Source organism: Nyctibius grandis, chromosome 5 (assembly GCF_013368605.1).
Source record: "Nyctibius grandis isolate bNycGra1 chromosome 5, bNycGra1.pri, whole genome shotgun sequence".
In the NCBI taxonomy this organism is placed as follows: domain Eukaryota; kingdom Metazoa; phylum Chordata; class Aves; order Nyctibiiformes; family Nyctibiidae; genus Nyctibius; species Nyctibius grandis.
The window spans coordinates 70,641,718-70,666,809 of record NC_090662.1 but is presented as its reverse complement, the minus strand read 5'-3'; the positions used below and the strand labels follow the sequence as shown (position 1 = coordinate 70,666,809).

The 25,092-nt window shown below is 43.0% G+C and overlaps 1 protein-coding gene across 4 annotated transcripts in view; it reads left to right on the top strand.

The window, feature by feature from the left end:
• The first annotated feature begins 17,696 nt into the window (after window positions 1-17,696).
• RESF1 (retroelement silencing factor 1) overlaps window positions 17,697-25,092 on the top strand; it is a 57,095-nt gene continuing 49,699 nt past the window's right edge. For 3 of the 4 annotated variants that reach the window (XM_068401012.1, XM_068401013.1, XM_068401015.1), the window contains exons 1-2: window positions 17,887-18,129; window positions 20,762-20,844. The gene's annotated coding sequence lies outside the window, so the exon portion shown is untranslated. Of the gene's footprint in view, window positions 17,744-17,886; window positions 18,130-20,761; window positions 20,845-25,092 lie in introns of those variants that run through there. The other variant, XM_068401016.1, reaches the window with a different exon arrangement.

Genomic DNA, 25,092 nt, shown 5'->3' with positions numbered 1-25,092 from the left:
TAGTTTACTTCAGGGTATCCTAAACCCCATCTTTTGGCCACGGTTAGTTTACCTTAAACAATAGTTATTAGTTTGTTTTAACAGGCCACTGACTAAAGTCCATATGTTCCAGAATACTCCTTTGTTCTTCTTCTGGCTAGCATCCCAAGATGTAAATAAGGACAATATCTTCTTTCCTTTGTTCTTCTTCTAGCTAGCATCCCAAGACTTAGTTAAGGACAATATCTTCTTTTCACCAGATGGACCAGATGTAATCTGACCAGATGTATCCTGCATGCATCTTTTAGCAATTAGCAAGTACACTAAACAAATGTTCAAACAGGAATACAAATGTCACTATATCAAAGTCATATTCCCTACACTACCAAATGAAGAACCTAGCCTGAAGATGCACTATATAGTGCAAAAATAAACCTAAAATAAAAGCAAAATAACCCTAAAATAAAGGTGATGATGAGCTGTTAGATTGTCTCAGCCCTATCACGCAACTTTACCTTCTGGCTGTGGTTTCACAAGCAAATGAGCTGATGGGATAGGAGCAGGTCACACTCCTCCAGACCTCATGCAACATCCTGTCTATGTGGTGCCAACCTCACCCTAGCACTGCTGCTTCTATTTTCAGTGGGAGCTGATGAAAATAGCTAGCTAACTTATGTTTGGCATGTTATTTTTGTTGGTGTAAATATTTCCCTCTGTATTAAACTGATTTCCTACAGTGCATTTTAAAGTGGAAACTACAATGCGTGTGGGGACAATCAATATACAGGCTCCTGATGGTATGGAGCTCAGACACAGCTGAAATGCGCATCAAGGGGACAAGACTAACTGCAAAAGAAATGTGCCCCACAAGAAAGACATTTTCCTACAGTGTCTAGAAAATCAGAGTAATGATGATGTTCAAAGGAGAGGGAGCTCAAAATTTATGCTGCTGCTTAGAAATTAACAGATTTGTGAGAATGAGGGTACTTTCCTGGGAAAAATATTGTGGAAGTAGTGGAAGTGAGACTGAATTTGGTTTTGATTCAACAGGAGTCAGGTTTAGATTCAACTGGGCTGCTGAGCCAGCAAGTCTGCAGAAGCAGTTGTTTCTAGCTGTTGACAAACAGCTGTGAGGAAGCTTTTTAGCTTGGACATCCAAGGTCCATCATGCTTTAGATGTGGACCACATCAGTTAGGTTTGTACTCATGAGGCTGTATTCCAGTGGGCCACAGGTGGTAAAAAACACCTTCTACTGCTTCAGTTATGGCCAGGAAGAAGATTACATGCAAAAGCTAGTCTATATTGGAAATTTTATAGTATAAATCTAGTATAGCTATAGAGGTATTTATTGATTGAGTAACCAATGATAAAGGGTCATGTGAATTGCATGGTTTTTGTTGATATTATATGTGAGTGTTTACGGTGATGCTGAATGGTCATTAATTTAACATGAAACTCCTGTATTACTTAGTGTCTGGGGCAAGAGTTGTATAACTTTATCTAACCTCATGTTTGGAGGAGAGAGGAGTCACTATGGATTCCAGTCAATCCCTTTCAGACCATGATTAATGCATGTTCATGTGACTCCAGAGCAAGGCATCTCTCATGCAAACTTCTTGCATGACAAGAGACATAAAACACCCTGCCATATCCTCCCCACACACCTCATCTACTCAGAACTTTGTGCTTAAATCATTTATAACTACTGTAATTTGTTTAAGTTTTATGGTTAAAGTACAAACACCACAAGATTAGTCAAGTGATATAAAAGAACTCATCATCAATGCGCTATAAGACATAACCTATGTGCACATAAGAGATCGTTTTAAAATCCCACAGAAATGCAGGGAATTTGCAGAAGCAACAGTACTCCCTATACAAAAGCAGGAAGCTAGTTGTACTGGTTGTAAAGCATTCTGTATTGCAGGCAGTCTTTAATCCAATAATCCTGAAAATCCTCCAAACAAGCACCAAATACCTATGCTCAGAAAAAAATCAAAATACTCCAGTGCCCCATGGCTTGATTAATCAGATAAGCCACAGCCTTAATGAGCCAAAGGAGAATAAAGATTCATCTTCAGTACCACAAGATCCATAGTCATCACCATGACATTTGCATCACTTATGCAGGACTTCTGCAAACTACAGCAAGAGGAAATAACTATTTACTTGTCTTTGTTGATATAATTTACCAACCTGATTGAAACTCCTAGAAAAGGATAGCGAAGAGGATTACACACTATGACAGAATATGTTTCCCAGAGGAGGCACTTTCAGTGTCGTAAAACCCAATCATAGTTCACAGAAGAATTCATTCAACTGATTTGTAAATAACAGGTTATAAAACATACTTTCATGGTCCTAGATTATCCCTGAGTTGATGGAAATTCAGAGAAATCAAATCAAACCGTTACAGAAACCCTAAGGAAAATTGTAACTACAACATTTAAATTACCACAAATCCCAAAGGCAGAGCCTCTACAAATGCTTTAGCCAAGCTTAGCCTAATTGAATCAATGACTAAGTGGCAAAGGTACCCTTCAGAGCTGGGGTACTTCAGACAGCCTCAGACTCTTTTCTGAGACCAATTTGCAAATAGTCTAGGCTGCAAGCTGACCCATGTAACACAGCATGCTGTTTAGCATTTAGGTGAAAATCAAGTATGTTAAAGAGGGTTTGTGCGCAGCAGAAGGGCAGATCTATAGTTACCTCTGAACCTAGCCCTGCACAGGCAAGGCATTATCAGCCTAGCTTTGGAATGAAGTATTGGTGGACTTGGTAGTGTTAGGTTAATGGTTGGACTCAATGATCTTAAAGGTCCTTTCCAACCAAGACAGTTCTATGATTCTATGATTCTATGATTTCCATCAGACTATGCTGTGACTGGGACACTTCCATGTGAAATTATGGAAAACCAAGTGAGGAACTGAACAAATGGTGACTGGGACTGTTGTAGCTGATAGTCACTGGCTTGGTTTTGCTCCTGTTCTGTCACAAAACATTCTGTAAGCTTTTAAGTTCTCCGCAATGTTGTGCGTGACACACATGTTCTTCAGAAGGGTATGCCAAGAAAACTGTAAGCCTACTTTTAGGGCATTTGATAAGCTTCAACTCTTAAGACACTACATGATCCTAGGTTGATAGGTCCACAAATAGTGAATATGCCTTTATGACAGTATATTAGCCTATACTGAAAGCATTCTTACTAAAAAGATACAGAAGAACCAGAAAGCTAAGAGACAACACACATTAGAAGCGAAGAGCTTTCCTACAGTGAGTCCAGCTAGGACTTGTTTGACAACAGAACAGACAAAACTAGCAATTGAACTTATATACATTATGTTAGTGATTGATAACATACAAAACGAAATCAACTTGAAATCCTAATCTGCAAACGAACTCCAAACTTTTATTTGGCACTTATGCAGACATTTGCATCATAAATACTCAGGTTGTTCTGAATGAAGTGAGAGTGGAAATGTGCTTGGGCAAGTGGAAACATGAGAAGAAATAGTAGAACAATGACTGAAATAATGGCATATATTGTTACCTAAGGTCAGCAGTTCACCTGGATCACAGCGCAACGTATGCATGGTTTCTTTCAATAACTGGATAGCAAGAATATGAAATCATAAGGTAAGATGATGGGAAGATAAAGGAATTGGCTTGGAGCCAGAAGATAACTAGATAGGGAAAACAAAAGCAGAGCATTTGTTCATCAGTGTTGCCTAAGACTCACGTGGAGTGAAACTAGAGGCAAAAGATCACAGTAACTGTTGACACTTAACGGCTATATAAGGTCTATACAAAAGCAGCTTGTTCTCAGCAATGAAGACAAACTTAGGACACGTAGAGAGAATTCAGTACTGGCACGTCTTGTCCTACATGTCATGCACAAGTCATCCTGGCAAGATGACTTGGACATACACATACTGATACTTCTGTTGGTGAAAACAGAGTAGACAGAGTCAGATGATGTACAGAGTTTAATAAAAAGCACTTTTCCTATCTGTATGGTCTTGTAGTGAGTTTTGTGTCATTAACTGCTGCATTAGTTGGCAGAGAATCCAAGGTGGGAAAGTAAGAGGAAATCTTTCCACCATTGTCTCTTTGTTGTGAAAGGAAGTGGTTGGATCCATTCATTGGAAAATAAAAAAGGTAGGAATCACACACAGCAACTGATAATTTAGATAGAGGAAAAAAAAGCCAATTTCTTTATAGTTGTTGGGTCTATTGATGCGGAGACTTAAAATAGAAGCATTAAGGTTGGTAAATACACATGTGTCTGAAAGCACCAGCAGAAACAGTAACACAAGGGTTAAAAGAATGGTGAGTGTTGGTGGCATAGAGACTAGATTGTTACCAAGATCCCTGAACATCAGTGAGCATACTGAGAAAATGAAGGACAGAACTGAAGATGTGAAGAGAGAATGGCAGGAAGATAAAGAACATGATTTGATCCATAAAATATCCAGAGAGGGAGACACAAAGAGGAGTAAATCATCAAAGTTAGTTCAGGAAGGTTTGACAGGATGAAAAGAAAAACAATTACAATCACTGTCAACTCCAGAAGTATCTTGAAGAGTGAAAAGCACATTCAAAAACCAGTTCATTTTCCCCAGTCAAGAGAGATATGATGACCACTCTCTACCTGGTATCCCTCATCCTCCCTTTTGTACACAAGTAATCTTGGCCAGACCACAGACTCTTAGTGTTTGTGAGTTTGATGGTATAAGAGCATGAGTATGAGTGAAATCAGTATTGTTTAAAACAAAAAGCACCTTCCCTTTCTCATTTTGCTACATTAGCAGCAACATTGACTGAAGGGTGGCTTATTGGATAAGGAAAACGATAGCTCTGGGCGGACCAGCTGTAGGTGTTGGCTGATAATAAATAGGTTTAGAAATAAATAAAAGAAAATACTGTTACATGGTAGAGCACCCATCCATTCTCTAAAGATAATTCAAGAGCGGAGGCCTAGTCACTGGACTGATCAAATGAAACCAGAGAGTGCAGCCCTACCTGACATTGAGAAAAGTTTTGATAGATATCATACTTTATACAAAATAAGTGGAAAGAAGCAAATAACATCTGCTTTGTGCCATCCAAAAGCATATTCAGTCTCAGAGGAAAAGAGCATGTACTTATTCTCAGAGATGGAATAGTCAAATAGGAAATACGACGACGTAATAATTACACTCTGCAGGTACCAAACCAGGGAATACAAAATGAAGTTACAGACCTGCAGGCACATTTAACTGCTATTGCACAGAAGATAACTGAGTTGCAAGAGTATCAGAAGCAGGTGGCAAGTCTGCAAGTTTTGATTTTAAAAGTTTGATTTAAAAGTTGACCATAGAAACCCAAGATGATGGTACTACAACAGATAGATAAAGCACAGTGAATGTTTGCTAAATGAATTATTTTATTGTGTCTGAGTAAAGCAAAACATAAGCTATAAGGAGGCTGATATCTTACATCAGTTTCACCTAAGCCAAATGAGTCAGTAGTCAGGTGCTGGTCTTTCTGTAGGGAAAGTCAGTTTTTTGATAAATGGTTCTTCTTTTTCTTTTCTCTCCTCAGGGATTACCTTCTTTTACGTTAGTGTTTTACCACGTATTCACTAACTCCTTTTTGCTGCCTCACTGCATGAGTAGTCTTCTCTGTCAAGACAGTGCCATCCTACTTTCATGCTAGTTTCATATCAAAGTTTTCACATCAATAGCAGTTTCTTTTAAAAGGCTAATGATTATTTGGATCAGGAGCTATCGGTTCTTTTTGGTTCCTGACAAGAAAGGCACAAACATGCTCAAGAAAAATAGTTATTTTATTAATATCCCAGAAAAGGTGATAGCAAGTTGTAAAATCTTACATCCCTTCTGCTGCTTGGAACCTTGAGATGACAGGGTGGTGATGGCACCTGTGGTGGTGGCACGGTACACTGTGCAGATCTCATCCATGGTGAGGCTGGCCAGCTCTGTGCCCACCTGCACTCTTATTGAGCTTTGCTCACAATAAAGATTCATCAGCTCCAATAGCAATCAGGTCTGGGATGTGGACTTAGCTTTGAAAAGTCCCTTGGCAATACACCCTAATAACCTTATCACATTAATAAACCTACAGTTCCTAGGATCAATATATGCAATTGGTGATCAAAGACACACAATATTTCAAGTGCACAGAACAATATACTACAAATGTGCTTATGATTAAACACACTGATTAATTACACAATGATTAAATACACATCTATTAGGGTTAAGCAACAGTCACAAGGTATTCATGATACAGGGGAAAACACCTGGATTAGATATTATGTGGATCATTAACTCCTCTCACAATAGTCTTACAGGCTGCCCACTACAAACGACGTATGCAGAAATCCTATACATGAGCAAAAGATTCTCTACATCTGTAGCTAAGCTTAAAAATTTTATGATGGGGCACATGGGAGACTGGATTGGGCATCTATCATAAGCCTATGCTAAGGCACAGGCCTATGCGGGCAAAGGTAAGGCTTTAGCAGAGTTACAGCTACAGGAGATAAAAAGCAAGAAATGTGAACGAGAACTAGCAGGGTGTTAGAACTGATCAAACAGAGCAAATTCAAAATCAATTGAAGTAAAGCCCTGTTAGTGCAGATGGATGTCACATGATTGGAAATACAACTGTTACATCCGGTATGTCAAACAGTAAAAACAAAAAACCAAAACCAAAACTAAAAACTTTGCTTGAAATGCCAGCTTCTGTAGGGGATTGCTAGGAATGGTATTGGGAGAACTACACCACCAATTTGCACCTGCATACTTTTAAATATACAGAAATTGCACATCTGCTAACACAGTTTCTAAAGAAGGAAACAGAGTGGGAATGGGGTCCAAGGCAGGAAAAGGCTGTAAGACAATTAAAATTGGTAACTTTTCAAGGTACAAAGCTAAAAACGCCGGATTCAACACATCCTTCTTAGCTACCGTGCCAACAGCACAGGCAATAGTCTTGCCATGAAAAACATCAGAAAAGCAAGCTGATCCCAGCTACAAATCCAAAAAAACAATCAGCACTGAATCAGATGACATAGTCCATGTTTGGAAAAGTTTGGGCAAAACAAATATTCCAGGTATATGTGGTCAGAGATCCTAAAATTCCCTTTAAGGCGTAGCTTATCAGGATTATTGGAAGGAAACAGTTTCTTAGACTTGTATTGCCTGAACCAGCAAATACTCCTGAAACCTCATCCCTTGGCCCATTGTTGCACCCGTGTTACAACAGGCTTCAAGTGGAAGTAATCAGAGGCAACACAAACATCAGAGGTATATTTGCCCTTAATAAGATAAAACTGAAATACGCAGCACTGTAGAATGGCAGTGATTGATTCTGCACACCTGATTCTGAGGCAATGGTGCCCGCACCATTCGTAGTTATTATTATATTGGAGTTATAACCATTAGCCTGCTAGTGGGGTGTGGTTTTTGTTGTTGTAGTTGCAATCTTATGTGCACATCTAAAGATAGTTCCAGTTCTGACATCAGTTACAGGCATCCTCAACAGATTTTACACACAGTCAAGCTACATGTCCCTGATGCAATGTTTGAATTACAGGTTTTTGATTTTCTTCATTATTGGGCTGCAACATGTACCGTTTGTGTGGACTGAAGAAATACACTTTCCTAGCACAAATAATTTATTGTTTGCATAACTAAAGTCTTAACAGCAAAGCATTGTTATCAGTCTGGTAACAATGGTATCAACATTAATAGTCCAATTCATATAATTATTACAGAAAAAGCCACATTAATTAGCAGTTAAAACAGTTGTACACAAAATTCCTAGTACCTACCCCTGTTCTCTGGTGTTAGACTTGCCCTTCCATTGCCCCTCTGGCCCCAGAGGTTGACAGTAACAACTCTTACTTGAAAAGGAGAGTTGTGGTGAGTTGTTGGTGTCCCTTGTTCTTCACTGAGAGGAATTTGATGTTGATGGTGGAGACTTCATCCTCACTCTAGAGTCTGTGCTTGGATTTATTTTTACGTATTTTGTAACATGCACCACATCTTCCTCTTTCTTTATTGCTTCACAATTCCTTATTATAACAAAATTCACTACCTGTGGTTTAGTTTATATAATGTTGGAGACTTGCTTTTTGTTCTCTTTGTTGTCCTTAAAACTGGTTTTATCCAGCTCCCAAGGCTGCATTCCTTTAGTGACCAGTAATTGACCGCTGGTGATTTATTTACAGCCCTGGGGCCTCTGATATCATCTGGTGCCTGTACTTTCAAGGCCTCTTCTATCATCCTGCGCTTGTAGTCCTCTGCACTTTTAGGTCACAGACAGTTCCCTCTACACAGAAAAATGACCTGTTTTCACTAACTGTAGTTACAGCAATACATCAAAACTACTATATCAGTATAGCACATCATTGCACAAAGCTAATTAAAGTTAAAACAAGTTAGGTAGTATTATAAGTAACCTGATCTTTAGGCAACTGCTGTTACAGCTAAATAAGCTAAGGGAAAGCACCAGGCATGCCAAGACAAGCCCAGACAAAGCAACTGTTGACAAATCCCAGCCTTGAGGCAGTACAAAATTAAATCACAGCCTCTGGCCTCTGTACCAGCAACGTTAACACCACTTTACCTGGGCTACAAGGCTACACTGTCAAAATGTAGTTTCCTGACAGCATTTCTATTTGTGACTCCGTGAGTTTTACATTTATCAAGATATAATTCCTTGGTAGCATAGCTCATGTTTTCTCTGATGTAGCTTAACATACTTTGACATATACCATCTTGATAGTGTTATTTCTTGATACACTTTTGATAGTGTAGAGTCCTAATAGTCTCAGCACATTACAATATGGTCCTCTTCTAGAAATAATGGCTAGATACTTTCCTGTTCTAGCAACTTTCAAAATTCACTTTATACATTAATGGTAAAATAATACCTGTATACAACACTTTTTTCAACTGCTTGTTCTTAATATCTGTCTAATTATGGCACATTACTGATATGAGTTTAAATCTGATTCTCTTCAGGTTATGATACCATGCCATTAGTAATGAAGGACCAAAACATGAATGCCCAACCACTGTAAAAGAATACCCTATGGGTAGGAACATAGAAGGCTTTGAAGCATGAATACGTAATTTCAGCACAAGCAAAATTTGGTTCACTATTGGAAGTTTGATGGAAGATGGTGCATTGGATGTGCAGCCCTGAACATCCATGGGGACAAATTTCTGGCAGGTAATCCCAGCATGCAGACCTGCAAGTGATCGAAGCTGCATGGTTTGAGATTCAGATTATTGTGTGCAGGGAATACGATTCTGGATATTTGCTTGAGCCAAAAGGAAGTCAGGAGATTGGAAGGTTATTTCAAATAAGGATCCATGTAAAGAGATTGATAAGTGGATGAGTCAGTCTGGCAACTGTTTGTGGATCAGACATGTGAAAGCTCATCAGAGGAACAGGATTAGGAAACTGAATGAAAGAATGGTGGGTATGTCTGTTAGAGAAGTTGCCAGCCTGAGGCATGTGATGCCATCAATAACCGCAAACATCAGTGCCCAGCAGAAACATGAAGATCAAGAAAACAGGAAAGGGAAAAGAAAACAGAGGAATAAATAAACATATAATATATTACGTGATAACTGGAAACATACCCCACATGTGTGACTCCACAAGTCACTGACTCAGCTGGAGGCCTTTGCTTCAAGGGTTTAGTGACCATGACTAGCCTCCAAGGTCTGAGGATGAAGCAAAGGTTGCAAGTGCTGAATGAACTTCAGTCACCCTGACTGCACAAGTGGTGCCCGAAAACCAAACCATTACAGAGGCATTATGGAAGATAGTGAATAATTGCGGGAAGGACTGAAATTACCAGTTATCCCTGATCTTGACAGTTTTAAGAAGCTCCAGTGGATTGGCATCTCGGATTTAGTTCTCCCAAACCCTTTTTTGGAATGAAGATGCTATTCATTATGCCCTTAACTTCACTCGAGACACCTTCAGAGGGAGATCTTTTAACCTGGATAACTGAAAATAACAGGAATGGTCAGAGACACAAGAGAAAATTAAGTAGAAGATTGAAAGAGTAGGAATGATAGAAGTGAAGGTGCGCCTTTGAATATGTACATATGCAGAGGTTGGAGACACCGTTTTGTATTTGAAGTTGTTGACAGAACACGATCTGCAGGATAAAGGTGAAGGTCAATCTGTGACTATAAATAGGATGGGTCCTCTGTCATAACAAATCAATGAAATGCCATAATGAAAAATGAGTACGTGCATCACAGTTCAAACGTATGGACTAGTAAGAGTATTCTACTGTTTTACATCCTTTAGATAATAATGTTATTCATTGCAAGGCAAGGACCCGGAAGACTGGCGAGGAGTCAAGGACATGGCTTGGTGTGCACGAGCTAGTCCCAGTTCACAAAGTGAACATCCTGCCCCTGCTGATAATCATCAGGTCACAGTGAACCCAGCTTCTAATTACTGCAACATTGAATCGTTTGATGTGCAACCATGTGAGCGTAATAATACATAATCTGCTGTCAAAAAGAAAAGAGTATGTAAGTGGAGGCAGGGACATCCCTGAGCTGAGCCTCAACTGGATGCCTGCCCTGCCTGTCTGTTTTTCCCATGGGCAGGGCCAGCAGCTGGGGCCATCCCACCGCCCCAGCTGGGGAGCAGCCCCCAGCATCAGGCACTGCTGGGACATCAGCCCAAGGATGGGGGTCAGGGTCAGGTCCCATGAGAGGAATCAGGGTCAGACTCAGCCCCAGGATGGCCAGGCAGGGCCCTGGGGACGGGCCAAGGCTGGGCCAGGACGTCAACCTGTGGGTTGGTGCAGCTCAGTGGGGCCCATGGCCGGGCAGGGCAGGGCAGGGCTGTAGGGAGCTGGAGACCGGCACTGCCGTGGTGTCACTGGGGCAGGGACTGACAGCCCTGGGAGGGGGCTGACATGGGGTCTTGGGCCATAGGCAGGGTGAGGGGAGCCCCGGAGGAGCTGGGCATGGACCCTCAGGGCTGCTGGTGCCCTCAGGTCCACGACATGGATCTGGGTAATAAGAAAAAATAGATCCAGTTTGACAGCATCTCCATCATGACAGAAACTCTGTTTCTTTCAGTGAAAATAGATTTTCCACTTATTACTGGTAATGCTCACAGAAATAATGAGTGCATCTGCCTCCACTGCTCTGAGAATTACAGAAAGTAATTATCATTGCAATGGCTCTGCAATATTGTTTGTGCTACGAGATGCTGGGAACAACACTGTTACTGATGGAGGTTTTTAATTGGAAGAAAATTAACTGTGTGTGGACTAAAAATGATAGTAACTTGACCTGGAGAGTTTATTCAGACTCAATCTTGTTAAAAATCAATGTAACAGAGAGCAATTATAATGGAATCTGGACATCTAGATGAGCTGAAACACATGAACAAAACATGCAATGTGCAGAGAAAAGGACTCAGCACACGATTCAATATGAATCAAGCATAAGCCGTTTGTTACAAAAAACAAGCCCCTTTTTATAACATATTTGCTTCCGTACATGCAGCCAGGCACTGTCCATGCAAAACCTGATTGGTCGCCCCGCTTCTGCCACACGCTGTCCACGCGCCTTTCTGTAACTTCCCGTTGGTCAGTCCTTTCATCATCTTTTTGTGCTGTAACATGATCTTCCAGGTGCTAAGTCTGGCACTGTTCACAGTGATGTCTGCGGTCAAGTATGCAGAGGCTCCATGGGAAGCACACAGGAGATTGGCCTGTGGCCTTGCAGGTGCTAAGTCTGGCAGAGGCTCCGTGGGAAGCACACAGGAGATTGGCCTGTGGCTCAAACTTGGAGAGCTTGTTGACTTCAGCTCTTGATTCTTTCCGTTAGCTTTAACAATATCCCCCAACAGCAATGGACTGAGATTAAAATGAATGTGAGACCCCGGGACAGAGTGGAAATTGAAACCAGGATGTGTTTAGTCTGTGGTACCTCCATTTTTGAATACCACCTTCGATAAACACTTGCAATCCTAGTGCCAAAAGGTCCCAACCCTTCTTTGTTCTTTACCTCCTATTATACCTCACTACCCATTTTCTCTTTCCCTGAGCCCGCCTTTTCACTGTCCCTAAACATACCTGCTTGTCTCTGCCCAGATTCCTCCCAAAATAAACAACACTCCCCATATTACTTCCTCATTGGCCTTAATTCTGCTACTCCTGCTTCTCAACCTAGTGTTTCCAACGCTGTTACCTAGACAATTTTGGCCCAATGCAGTGTAACTGATATAATTGCTGGATTGTATTGTTGTCTAAAAAGCGGATTCGTTACCCAGTGTGTAACAAACCAATACTTGCACGCTGAGGAGAGAGATTGTATTTATTCAGGCCAGGGTGCTCAGTGGCATTTCCACAAATCAAGCACACCAGAAATCATCACCGTGATACCTTTTACACACATGCATTACAGGATCATACACTCCCAGTTACAATGATCGATTGACAATTAGCATATGATTATAATATCTGCTTGGTCATTTCCCACACTACTGTGCCTGCGCAGAGGAAGGGTCCTCACCTGGGTGAGGGTCTTCCTGGTCTATGTGTGGGTATTTTAGTATTACAATGAAGATAGATAGTTCAGTTAGGGATATCTAAATTACTGCTTTCTATGCTAAGTTGGCCATATACACGAGAAATCTGAATTAAGTCCTTGTATTTGTTCTGGAACCTGATGTTCCAGGAAATGTTTAAAGCCAGTTTGTATGTTCTCTTCCTAATCTTCATCTTTTGGCTTTAATTTAGCAATTGTTTATTGCTTTCAAAATTAGCTAGGCCTGCAAAAGCCATGGTTAACTCTTAACTCAGCAATAAGCACTAGATAATTTGTATCAGTATCAGCCTTCAAGTAGCACAGGCTTGCATCCTGATACTACCTTTCAACACTTAATTCATGGTGGTTATGTTTCATTTATGTTATATGCTTTCTAAACAGAATTATTTCACTTTATCCCTGACTCCCTTTTTCAGAGTGCTCTCCTGTCCATAGTTAAGCCATGGCACACGCCAAGCTCATTATACCCAGTTCCTGTTTGCAGCATCCTGCTGGTCACACCTCATTATATGCAGCTCCTGTTTGCATAGTATACTCAGCTCTTGACCAAGGAGAGGCCAAGGAGGAAGCGGGCAGGGATGCCACAGAAACAGCTCTAGCTTAGGAGGCATGCTCTGGTAGCTTGGAATCTGGAGAAGGCAAATGTCAAGGATCCCCAAAACATTAAGCACTGAGTGGCAAAGAAACCATAAAGCCTTGGGCAACAAGAAAACCAATATGCAATAAGCAGCCCAAGCCCATCTGCGGCAACAGATTCCTGATCTCTCTGCTGTAATGGGAAGCTGAGAGGTGCACGTGAGCGTGTATGTGCGAGCAAGGGTAACTAGAAACATAGCATGATATTGAGCTTGTCTTAGTAAAGAAACAAGTCTGAATTCCTCATTTGCATTACATCTATTGGGCTCACGAAACCTGCTTGGCGTGGCCTGGAGAAGGATATGCACCTCTTTAGCAACTGATTTCTAGATCTCAGAATCATAGAATATCTCAAGTTGGAAGGGACCCATAAGGATCATCGAGTTGAACTTGCTGCTCCTCGCAGGACTATCTAAAACTAAACCATACGACTAAGATGGCCCTTGATCTCTGACCAGCTTGGTGCCGTGACCACTTCCCCGGGGAGCCTGTTCCAGTGACCAACCACCCTCTCAGTGTAGAGCTTTTTCCTAATGTCCAACCTCAACTTCCCCTGGTGCAGTTTCATTTCATTTCCTTGTGTCCTATTGCTGGTCACCAGAGAGAGGAGTTCAGCACCTCCCTCTCTGCTGCCCCCCTTGAGGAAACTGTAGACTGTGATGAGGGCACCCCTCAGCCTCCTCTTCTCCATGCTGAACAAATAACGTGACCTCAGCCGCTCTTTATAAGTCTTGCCCTCGAGGGCTTTCACCATCTTGGTTACCTCCCCTCGGACGCAGTCCAATAGTTTGATGTCCTTCTTATATTGAGGTGTCCAAAACTGCACACAGTACTCGAGGTGGGGCCGCACCGGCACAGTGTAGAGTGGGACAATCACCTCCCTCGACCAGCTAGCTATGCTGTACTTGATGCACCCCAGGACACGGTTGGCCCTTTTGGCTGCTAGGGCACACTGTTGACTCATATTCAATGTGCCACCAACCCAAACCCCCAGATCTCTTTCCACGGGGCTGCTCTCCAGCCTCTTGTCCCCCAAGTTGTATGTATAACCAGGATTACCTCATCCCAGGTGGAGAATCTGGCACTGGCGCTCGTTAAATTTCATATGGTTGGTGATTGCCCAAGCTCTCCAGTCTATCCAGATGTCTCTGTAAAGCCTCTCTACCCTCGAAGGAGTCCACAGCTCCTCCTAATTCAGTATCAGTGGCAAACTTACTTAATGTATATTTGACTCCTACATCCAGATCATTTATAAAAACATTGAAGATCACTGGCCCTAAAATTGAGCCCTGGGGGACCACACTGGTGACTGGCTGCCATCCTGATGTAACCCCATTTACTGTAACTCTTTGAGCCTGACCTGTCAGCCAATTGCTCACCTGATGTATTCTGGACTTGCTTAGCTGTGTGCTGGACATTTTGTCCAGAAGGATACCAGTAGATGGTGGGGCCTTCGATGCTGATTCTCTGTTGCTTATGACACCTCAGTCTCTGAGTAGCCTTTTAATGCTTTTTTTTTTTTTATAGTTTCTGTGATCTGTGGCCCCTTGTACTTACTTGTATCCTTTAGATTAATTGCTAATCATCCCTGGCAAATCACAATTTGTATAACCAGCCCAGAGATAATCAGAGATAATTGGTCACTGTGCCCTTATCCTGAAGCTTTCTTAAGCACAGCATTGTTACATTGCTTACCCTGTTGCTTGCCAGATGTTAAATCAGCAATCTTCTAAATGTGATAAACCAGCAAGTTAGACTTTTGTCTCACCACAAGAAATGCTAAATACGTTTGTGTTGTACTGGAGTTTGGTTACTGTCCAGTCATGGCACATGGTCTCACTTCCCCTATTGTGAGTCTATTGCCTCTGGCTGTTCTTAGATTTCCTCTTACATGTGGGACCATAGAAATTTGTAAGAGAAATGTTGAGGTTGTTTTGAATAAAATGGGGATAACACATTGTTACCTAAGGTTGGCGGTTCACCTGGATCACAGCACAAGCTACGCACAGTTTCATTCAATAACCAGATAGTAAGAAAATGAAGCCATGTGACTGGTATCCCCTGCTCCTGACAGCTGGTACAGGATTGTGACAGGACATGGTGGCACCCGTTATGGAACGGCCAAGCGTAACAGCAGGTAAGATATTCTGGATGGCAAAACCTGTGATCCCCCAGTGGTCAGGGATGCCTCCTGTGGCTGCTCACTCAAGTCTTGCTCAGATTTTGTCTAACACACACCTCATGCTAAGGCCTGATGTACACTGGGAGCAGCACCATTAGGTCAAAGCCAGAGCAACACCAGGTAGGCAGGATGCACTGGACAGGAAGAGATAAAGATCATTATGCAGCCATTACCACCCACAGCTTGCTGTCTCCTGCAGCCAAAATTCTTGCATGTTCTTTTTTCTGGCACCCTCTTCAGAATCCGCTACTTTATAGAAGTGGCAAACACCAAACTCCCAAAATGAGAGGTACAAATATGTCAGCTTATCCAAAAGGTTTTTGAAGTGGATTAAACAGCAGCCAGACTGCTAAAGCCTTCTTCTTTCCCAGTGTGATCAGGCACAGAGGGAACGCTGGTGCCCTCACCTTTGTCTGGAGTACCAACCTCCCTTGTTGTTCTTTCTCTGAGGGTTGAGTGAGTCATGTGCTTTTAAAAGCCAGGCTCTATGTTATGATTATTGTATTGTGCACTTATTTGCACAATACAAGAATTTGATCCAATCTGCAGGGGGTCCAGGTGACTAAAAATTCTAGTTAACTGGAATTTTAGTTAATAGGAAAGCTATGCTAATTGCTAGAAATTCTGTGTAACTATCAACTACACTGATTGCTAAAATCTTTATATAATAATAAAGCTCTCGTTGTAACTACCGCCTTATGGCCAGTTCTCATTCTATCAAGGATCCTTAAAAGAACCTGCCTGTCACCATAGAGTTAGGTGACAACTGGCCTAGAGCAAAAAGGTAACTAGAAAGGGAAAACAAAAGGACAGCATTGCCTCAACACTGTTTCCTGAGACTCACGTGAAAGTAAAAGTAACTGTTGACTCTGAGGTTATTGTCTTCATTTAGTCCACACCCGAGGCTAAACAATAGCAGTTTTTCTCTCACCCAATGTTCCTTCCCCAAATGAGGAAGGGAATTGGGAAAAGGAGGAAGACTTGTAGGTTGAAGTTAACCAGATTTTAATGAAATGAAGAAATCAATATAAATGACAACACAAAACAGACAAAAGTATACTTATCCACAGATTACTGGCAAGTTACTCCAGGAATCACAATGAGGAAGAGGGAGAAGTAAGGAGAACAGGAAACCCCCCCTCTTCCCAGCAAACCCTCTTTTATAGTGAGCTTGATGTCGATGATATAGAATACACCTGTGGGCCAGCCTGGGTCAGCTGCCCTGGATTTAACTGCTGAGGGCCTTGATCACTATGGCTGGCCACAAACTGAAACCAAATCCCAATGAAACCAGGACAGTTACATACACAAGGCCTAGCCAAAAGCAGTTTGTTCTCAGCAATGAAGAGGAACTTGGGACAGAGAGGATTCGGTAGCTGCCTTGTCTTCTGTCACATGCTAGTCCCTTATGCAACATGTCACACCAGCCTGCCTGGAGACACTCATCCCGATACTTGTGTAGTGAGCAAAGTCAACTTTGCTTAATAAAAATTACTTTCCTTGACTGTACAGTTATGTACTGCACTTTGTTCCCCTAACTGCTGCTCAGGATACATAACTTAAGGTATGATCTATTCAGTATAGGCTTGTCACCTGTTTAAAACTTAAACTTAGACCTTTTAAACAGACCATAGCCTTACGGTGATGTTGTGATGTGAAATTTAAGTACTGCACTGCTTACATATATTTTCTTTGCACGTTCAATATCTAACTTCTTTTTCCCCATCTACCTAGTTTTTACTACAGAGCCTTTATACTTATCAGTCCCCACTTCCTCTAATTGCAGGCTCCCCTCGCAAGTCCCAGCTGGTCCTAAACTCACCGGGGTGTGTGTGTGTGTGTGGTGAAAGAATCACTGTATTTTTCTTAGAAACTGTGATGCGCCTGAAGCGGGGAGCAGAGGCACTTCTCCGGGGACCTGAGGAAGGAGGGAGGGAGGGATTTGAGAAACTGAAAGCCAAATCCGATGGCGCTGCAGAGCTCCCTGTCAGTGCCTCGGTGAAACCACAGGCAGACTTCAGCTCCCGCCTGCCGAACTCGTCCTCCTGGGCGGCACCGGCCGGCCGCGGCGTCTGAACTACACACCGCTGCTCTCGCACCGCTTCCCGGCTGGGCTGGCGGGGCCCGGCCGGCTCAGGTCCCCGCCACCGCGATCCCCGCACGGCCCCCCGATCGGCGCGGGTGGCCCCGCCCCGCGGAGGGTGCCGCCCCGGGGCGGGCCTCGGCGCCTGCCGCGGCCTCCAGCAGTAGCGGTCTCCTTCCGCGTCTCACCGGAGCCAACGGCCGCTAGCTCCGCCTCTGCGCGCGGAGTGACTGGCCAGCCGCGCGCCCGGATCGGTAAGGACGGGTGGTGGCGGTTGGGCGCCCGCGGCGGGGCCGTTACCTTCCTCCGCCCGCGAGGCCGAGGACCTGGCGGCTGCGGAGAGCCGCTCACCGGCCCACCGAGCGGGCGGGGAGGGAGCTGTTGGCCCGCCGGTCGGTGCTGCGCCGCCCCTCCGGCGGGGCTCGGGGCGGGTGGCGGAGCCGGCGGTGCCCTCTCCTCGGGCTGGGCCGGGGAGGCCGTTCCCGGCTCCTCCCCGGCGTAGCGGGGGAGGCCGCGGGTGAGGGCCCTGCAGGGCCGCGGCCGCCTCCTGGTGTGGCTGCGGGTCTCTCTTGGGGCGGCCGGCGGTCCCGTCGTGGCGGGCAGGAGCGGGTCAGGTACCGTGACGCGCCGTGGCCGGCAGGTAGGTAGTTACTTTCTCATCTCGCAGAACCAATTAACATTAATTAAGCGTCCTGCGAGTGGCCGAGCAAGCACAATGAGAGCTGCCGGCGTGCTTTTCAGCCGAACTGTTTGCCTCCAGAAACATCCCCCTCCCCGATCACCTTCAGCAGAAGCTTATTTACTGCCTTTCTCCGTAGGGTATGGCAAGCTAGGGAGATAGCACTGAGAGATATTAGTTAAAAAAAAAAAAAGCAGTAATAGCTTTCAGGGTTGTGGGCTCGCAGTGTGGGGAAGACCAGGTGTTTTGAGACCCGTGTGTTTAAGCCCTGTGATGGAAGTGCAGTGTTTGCCGGTGATTTTTGCTTTAGCCTTTTGGGTAGGCATCACAAGGTATGTGGTAAGGAGCCGGCACTTGGGCTTGTGTCAGGGGGGCACCTGCAGTCAGGTATTGTGGTTGAACTGACAAACATCTTTATATAACTAAAGAAAAAAAAAGTGGTTTTAAAGAGGTATGGGTTGCTATTTCTGCTTTGGGTTGTCTGAGTAGTGTAGTTGAAAGCATTACCTAGCTTGTTCCATCTGCAAAGGCGGGTGGAAATGTGAGAAAAAAGGCAAGTACCCCATCAACACTTCTCTATCCATGTTCTTCATATGCTCTGCGAAATATGCTTCATATGCTCTTGGTACTGGTAAAAAATAGAGGCATCGGCTACAACGTGCGTAGGTTTTCCCAGCACTGGATATGTTTCAGAAGCCCGTAGGAATGCCGGAGGTTGTTTTCCTAGAAGTTGTTACGAGGTTGACTCAACTCTTTCTAGGAGCTCTGTGGTAATGTCAGGCCTTTCCCTGCTCTTAACTAGCCTCCTGGGATGATTGAAAAATACAACAAAACAAACCCAGCTCATCCTGACTCCTGGTAAATATTTTCTACCTCTTGCATCTGAGAATGGTGGGAGTAAAACTTGTTACTAACATCAAAAGCTTCTTAACTGGGCTCTTATCGCCCAATTTCCTTGAATTAACCAGCCAGTCTCCCAAAACATTTAGACAGACTTTCCTGGCAGAGAAAGCAGACTTGTGTTAATGATCACTTTTATATTACTGTTCACAAAATTAAATCCTGTACTCTCGATAGCTGTGCCAATGTAAAAGTTCCCCTGAGTCTCAAAGCAAAGCCTTAGCCAAGGTACTGAGGTAGTTCTGAAGGTGTATTTGAGGAACTGTTAGCTCACTGCAGTGAGGCGGGTGGTGCTTCAGAGTTAAAGGATGAAGCCCTCTTTGTAGTTCAAGCTTAAGCAGTATTTTTATTTTTTTTTCAGGAAGTAGTTTATTGTCTAATGTTTTGACACGAAAAAAAAAACATTACAGCATGCTTCATATCAAGTCTGTTGGGGGTGTTTTGGTTTCCTGCATAATAATAGCTAAAACTGTTTCTCTAGTTCATTGGTCTTCCAGGTTTTAGAAGAGCTTTTATTTTGTTGTTTCAGTTCTGTTTTCTGCTTAAAGCACAGATGCTTTTTTGCTCCTCCCCTTTCCTACTACTCTCTGACAGAAAAAATTGTAGATTAGTAAAATACTCCGATCTGCAGGAGACTGTCCTTCAAAGCCTGGCTTTTTAAAAGCCAGCAAGTTATTGACTTATGTGTTTTCTGCAGGCAAACATGTTTTGGTAGTAGAATGTTTTTATATCTGTTTCTAAAAATTACACAAAACAATGTTTCTCAACTCTTTTGTTTGCTTTTTTTTTGTGAATAAAGATAATCAAAAGGGGCCTGTTGTGTTTGCTTCATCACCTCTGATGGAGTAGAGGTGTGATTGTGCACAGGCGAAGGTGTGTGCTCCTCAGGCAGTCCTTCTTGCCAGGCCTTTTGCCTGTCATGGACCAGCTGAGCTGCTTACTATGACCTTCTGAGCCACCACCTGGGTCTCTTGACTTTCGTCTGTGGGTTGCAAACAAGGGAAGTGATTTCTTAAATCCTGTATGTGCTGAGCTTGTTTGGTTTCATTTACTGTGCAACTATGAGCAACATGTCAGCAAGTTGGAGATGTGTGTCTGTCACAGTGTATGAGGTCTCTCCTGGTCCTAATCAATGCAATAATTAACCTGTCAGTTTCATGTTGGGCCTTTCTTCGCTTTGTTGATGACTAATAATCAACAAGTGGGCACATGAAGGAGATCAGTACTCCCCACCCCGTGATTTAAATGGGATCAGGAGGGAAGGCTGAAGACAGCAAAGAAAGAGTAAAGGGAGCAGAAGGCCAAGAAGTGCCATTCAGCTATCTTAATTCCTAGAGCAGCTCATGCTTTGCTAAGCCTGACTATCTATGAGGGGTTGTTAGAAACTGTAGAGCCTGCTGGTGACTCTTAGGAGGAGGAGGGAGTAGGGGGTAAGTAAAAAACGATGAAAACACGTGTTATGGTTGTTAGCGTTAGGTGATTGCTATTCTTTACCTTCATGAAGTGATACTGGGTAGTAATAAAAGGAAGCTGTTGCTTCACAGTGAATTGGACTTCAGAACCTGCCAGGAGATCTTCTGATGTGTTATTTGTAATCAGGGACATTGGAGACTGTCCAGTGGTATTGTTGGTACAGGTCATTGCTACTTTGGTAAAGTAGCAGTTGCAGCTTAATGACTACTGTCCCTTTTAGGTGCAAAGACCAGTAAGGAGCTCCTGCTTTTCCAGTGGATGCTACACATCTGTTGGAAGGGACACACTACCAAGATTGCTGAAGTAAGTGATCTTTTTTTTTTTTCCCAAAATTGGAAATACGGAAGCTATTTTATTATCTATAGTTGAGTTTATCCTGAAACACCACAAGTAGCAGCATCAGTGCAACTGAAGATGTAGAAATGGGGAAGGAAATGAGATTGAGGAAAATGTAAACTTCTCAACCTGCCTTTGCCACTCCAAGTATTTCTAAGCTATACTTAATGCTGTTACAGCCACAGTTTTTTAAAAGACTCTAGTACTTTCCCATTGCTGACAGGGAATGGATTTTTGCTTTTTCACACATGTGATTGCTAGGCACTACTAGGATGTTTCTGACTATTATTTGTGTTTCTGATAAATGTGAGAGTTGTAAGTTCTCAACAGTCTCGAAACTGCAGAGGACAGTGAAAATGTAAACCAAAAAAAGCTGTAGGATTTTATACTTGAAGGAATTGCAAGGAAGACCATTTAATGAGTGGAAGTGTTGATAATGTAACTTAATATACAGGAAACTTCACAAATCAGCAGAGAAGAAAAGCATTATCACAGCTATACTTTTTTTTAAAAAACGCTCTTGTGATCTTGAGGCTAGTACTACGCCTTATTGCTGGTATGAATGGTCTCCATAAAATGCAAATATGCCAAAGAGCTCTTCTGTTAAGTGCTGGTGAAAAATTACTATTATTCTCTGTGACTGAAGTTCAATTAACTTCCTAATTTGCACTTCAGCCAGTATTCCATACATAGATTGTGAACTTTTCTCCAATTAGTCATCATTAGGTGTTGAATGATTTGAGAGCAATACTTTAAAGGAGGAACAACTGCTGAAGATGTAAGATGGTTCTTTGAATGTGTCTTAAAACTTGTAGGGAATTTGGAAAGTCTTTGGAGATTGAAGCATATTTCATGGTTGCTTTGTGTTTCACAGTGGTTTCCATAAAATATGATAAGTAGAAATCTGCAGCTGTAGCATAGGAGTATAGGTATCTTCTGAAAAAAGTCATTCCATCCAAGAAAAAGCATCTTTCGGACTCTGCTTTATTATTAGCTGACCTCTTCCATCATAGTAATACAACTAAAAAGCAGGAGGTACAGATGTATACTTACAGGTTTTCTATAGGCAAGGATATTCCCATATAAAGAGTCTCATGCTAGTGTTACAGAAGCTTACATCTGTAGGTGTCTGAATAAACATTAGGAGACATTAATTTGTGTGATGAATCTGATTCCTGTTACTAATGCCTTTTCCCTGCAAATCTTCTGATTTTGTGTTAAAAATTGCTTTCTCATGCTTACGGCTATTAGTCAAAAGTGAGCATAACTTTTCCCCTGAGGAGTGTAAGCAATAAATGCTTGGTTGATACCATCAAGCAATCAAATAAAATCTTGAAGATTTCGTTTTGTTCTGAACAGTGACATATCTTGCTGATGTTGGTATGTTGCTTGGTATTGTGGAGAAGTAGAATTTTAAAAGTCCTTATGAAGCGTGGCTCTTCCAAATGCCTGGAGTCCGTGGTGCTTGCAGAAAATTCACTTTTTATCTTTCAGAATAATCTCTTTGAGCTCAGTTTAGATGCTGCTTATGACAAATTCAGATTTCTCTGTACTGGAAAGCAGCTCTGCAGAGAAGGACCTGGGTGTTCTGGTGGACAACAAGTTCATCATGAGCCAGCAATGTGCCCTTGTGGCCAGGAAGGCCAATGGTATCCTGGGGTGCATTAGGAAGAGTGTGGCCAACAGGTCAAGGGAGGTTATCCTGCCCCTCTACACAGCCCTGGTGAGGCCACATCTGGAGTACTGTGTGCAGTTCTGGGCTCTCCAGTTCAAGAAAGATAAGGAATTACTGGAGAGAGTCCAGCGAAGGGCTACAAAGATGATCAAAGGACTGGAGCATCTCTCTTATGAGGAGAGGCTGAGAGAGCTGGGTCTGTTCAGCTTGGAGAAGACTGAGAGGGGATCTTATCAACACTTACAAATACCTTAGGGATGGGTGTCAAGAGGAGGGGGCCAGACTCTTCTCAGTGGTGCCCAGTGAGAGGACAAGGGGCAGTGGGCACAAGCTGAAACATGGGAAGTTCCATCTGAATATGAGGAGGAACTTCTTTACTTTGAGGGTGGCAGAGCACTGGAACAGGCTGCCCAGGGAGGTTGTGGAGTCTCCTTCTCTGGAGATATTCAGAACCCGCCTGGACGCAACCCTGTGCAACGTGCTGTAGGTGAACCTGCTTTGGCAGGGGGTTGGACTAGATGATCTCCAGAGGTCCCTTCCAACCCTAACCATTCTGTGATTCTGTGATCTAGCACTTCTGATTGTTGATATGTGGCATAACCTGTGTTACCTCATGCCTGGTGAGAAGAATGGCCTCTTTCCTGCTGCCCTTCTGGCTGTGACCGCCATTCCCATGACTCTTGTGGCAGTGTTGCTGGGTGTGATTCTGTAGCTGTGGGACTGTGGATCAGATTCATTCCAAAGTGCTAAGGGGTCCTTTTTCCTTTTTTTTTTTTTTTTTTTTTGATTTTTGATTTTTGTACTAGCTCTGAGTAAGTTTTCAAATTGAATTATATAGTTGTAATTTCTCAAGTTGTTATTAATGCCTGCTACAAGAAACACATTTTTAGTACAATCTAAAGGGTATTAAACAATTCTGGGTAGTGTAGTGTGCAGAGGTCCGTGTAGTGCATGGCACCCATGAAAGTTATCAACCGTTGTCTTATAAATCTTATATTCAGCATAAACTGCAGAAAATTGACCAAGATTTTTAACAGTTAATCATTTTATTGACCAATTTTGTGTACACAAGTGACACATGAGTATGGGAGTATTGGGTCATAGACTTTGTCACTGGTCTGTTGTTGGTTAAGTGTCTTTTGGGTTTTCCTCCTGCTCTGGCTAGTTCACCTTGAAATTACACTTGTGCACCCACACGCAGTGGCATAAATCCGCTATGGGAAAATATAAACACACTGAGGTCCCTTTAATTACTGGCCCTTTGACCTCTTGCACACCCCCTGGTGTCTCCAGTTGCTGACTATGTATGTAGCCCTGTGACTGCAGCTCCTTTTCCAATTGCTGGCACCCAGACTTTCCTTGCATGCTTGTCTCCCCAGTTGCTGGCACCGAGACCTCCAAGTGCTGTGGTCTCTTCTCCAGGTGCTGGCACCCTGGTCTCTTCAGTTGCTGACCTTAAACCTATGAGCTATGAGCCCCTGGTCCCAAATGGACCTTGCTTACATGTGACCAGACCCTCTCTATTTCCTTCTCTCGTTGTTCTTACACATCCCCTTTCCCCCATACTTGATCCTTTCCCTAAGCATTCCTTGAGTTTTTAACAGTCCTACAGTGCTGCCTCAAATATCCCTATTGAAACATAATTTCAGATTTGTAGCATAAATATTAAAATTGCCATGACTGATGTATCGACAGAAATGTGTGAGAAAGCAGCAGAAGAAATAGCAGACCAAGAGTTAGAAGAATAGCCTGTGTTAGCAGTGAAGGAGCACTGATTCCAGGGCATTGTTTCCAGCAATAAAATAGGAGAATGTGTTGAGTGTAAGGGTATGTGGAAGGTGGTGAGAACATCTGCTTCATTAAGGTTATCTGCTCAAGGACCTTTTCAGTGCAAAGGGAGACAATAAGGGGAAGGCATAAACTAAATGTTCAGAGACACAAACCTGAGGGACAAACAGTACTGGGGATGATAAGAAGCAAACCACAGCTATGCTAATTGATAAGAGTGTGTGGGATGTGAGAGTGTTTATTTCAGCAAGATTATCTGATCAAGGACCATGTCAAATGGGATTATATGGAAAAGAGGGAAGCAATAAAGAAAACTTAGAGAGATAAACCTGACAGGCAAATGTGAAGGAGACAGAAGAAACAAACCTTGTCAGTCTTGCTAATTGATGGGCCATTGTGAAACTGTAGGCAAACCTAGACTTTTAAGCTGATTAGAGTGCAAATGTGGGAGTCCCAGGTGTAGGAGGAAGGGGATGGTGGAACTATACAGAGGAGGAACAGACAAAAGAGGGTATAAAAGGGGCCAGTCATATGTAAACTGTGGCTGGTCAGGAGGTCCGTCTGACTGAGCCCTGTGCCTGATCCCTGCAGCCAGTCCTATCTTCTTAAGTCCGTCCTTAACTATCTCTCTGCATAGTCTCACTCTGTCCCCTGTGTGTGAGTGCTGCAAGGACTAGGTGCCAGCTACTGCAACCAGTGTGAGTTGATAACTGGGCCAGCAAGTGGAGTCATACTGGAGGTGTAGGTGCCTC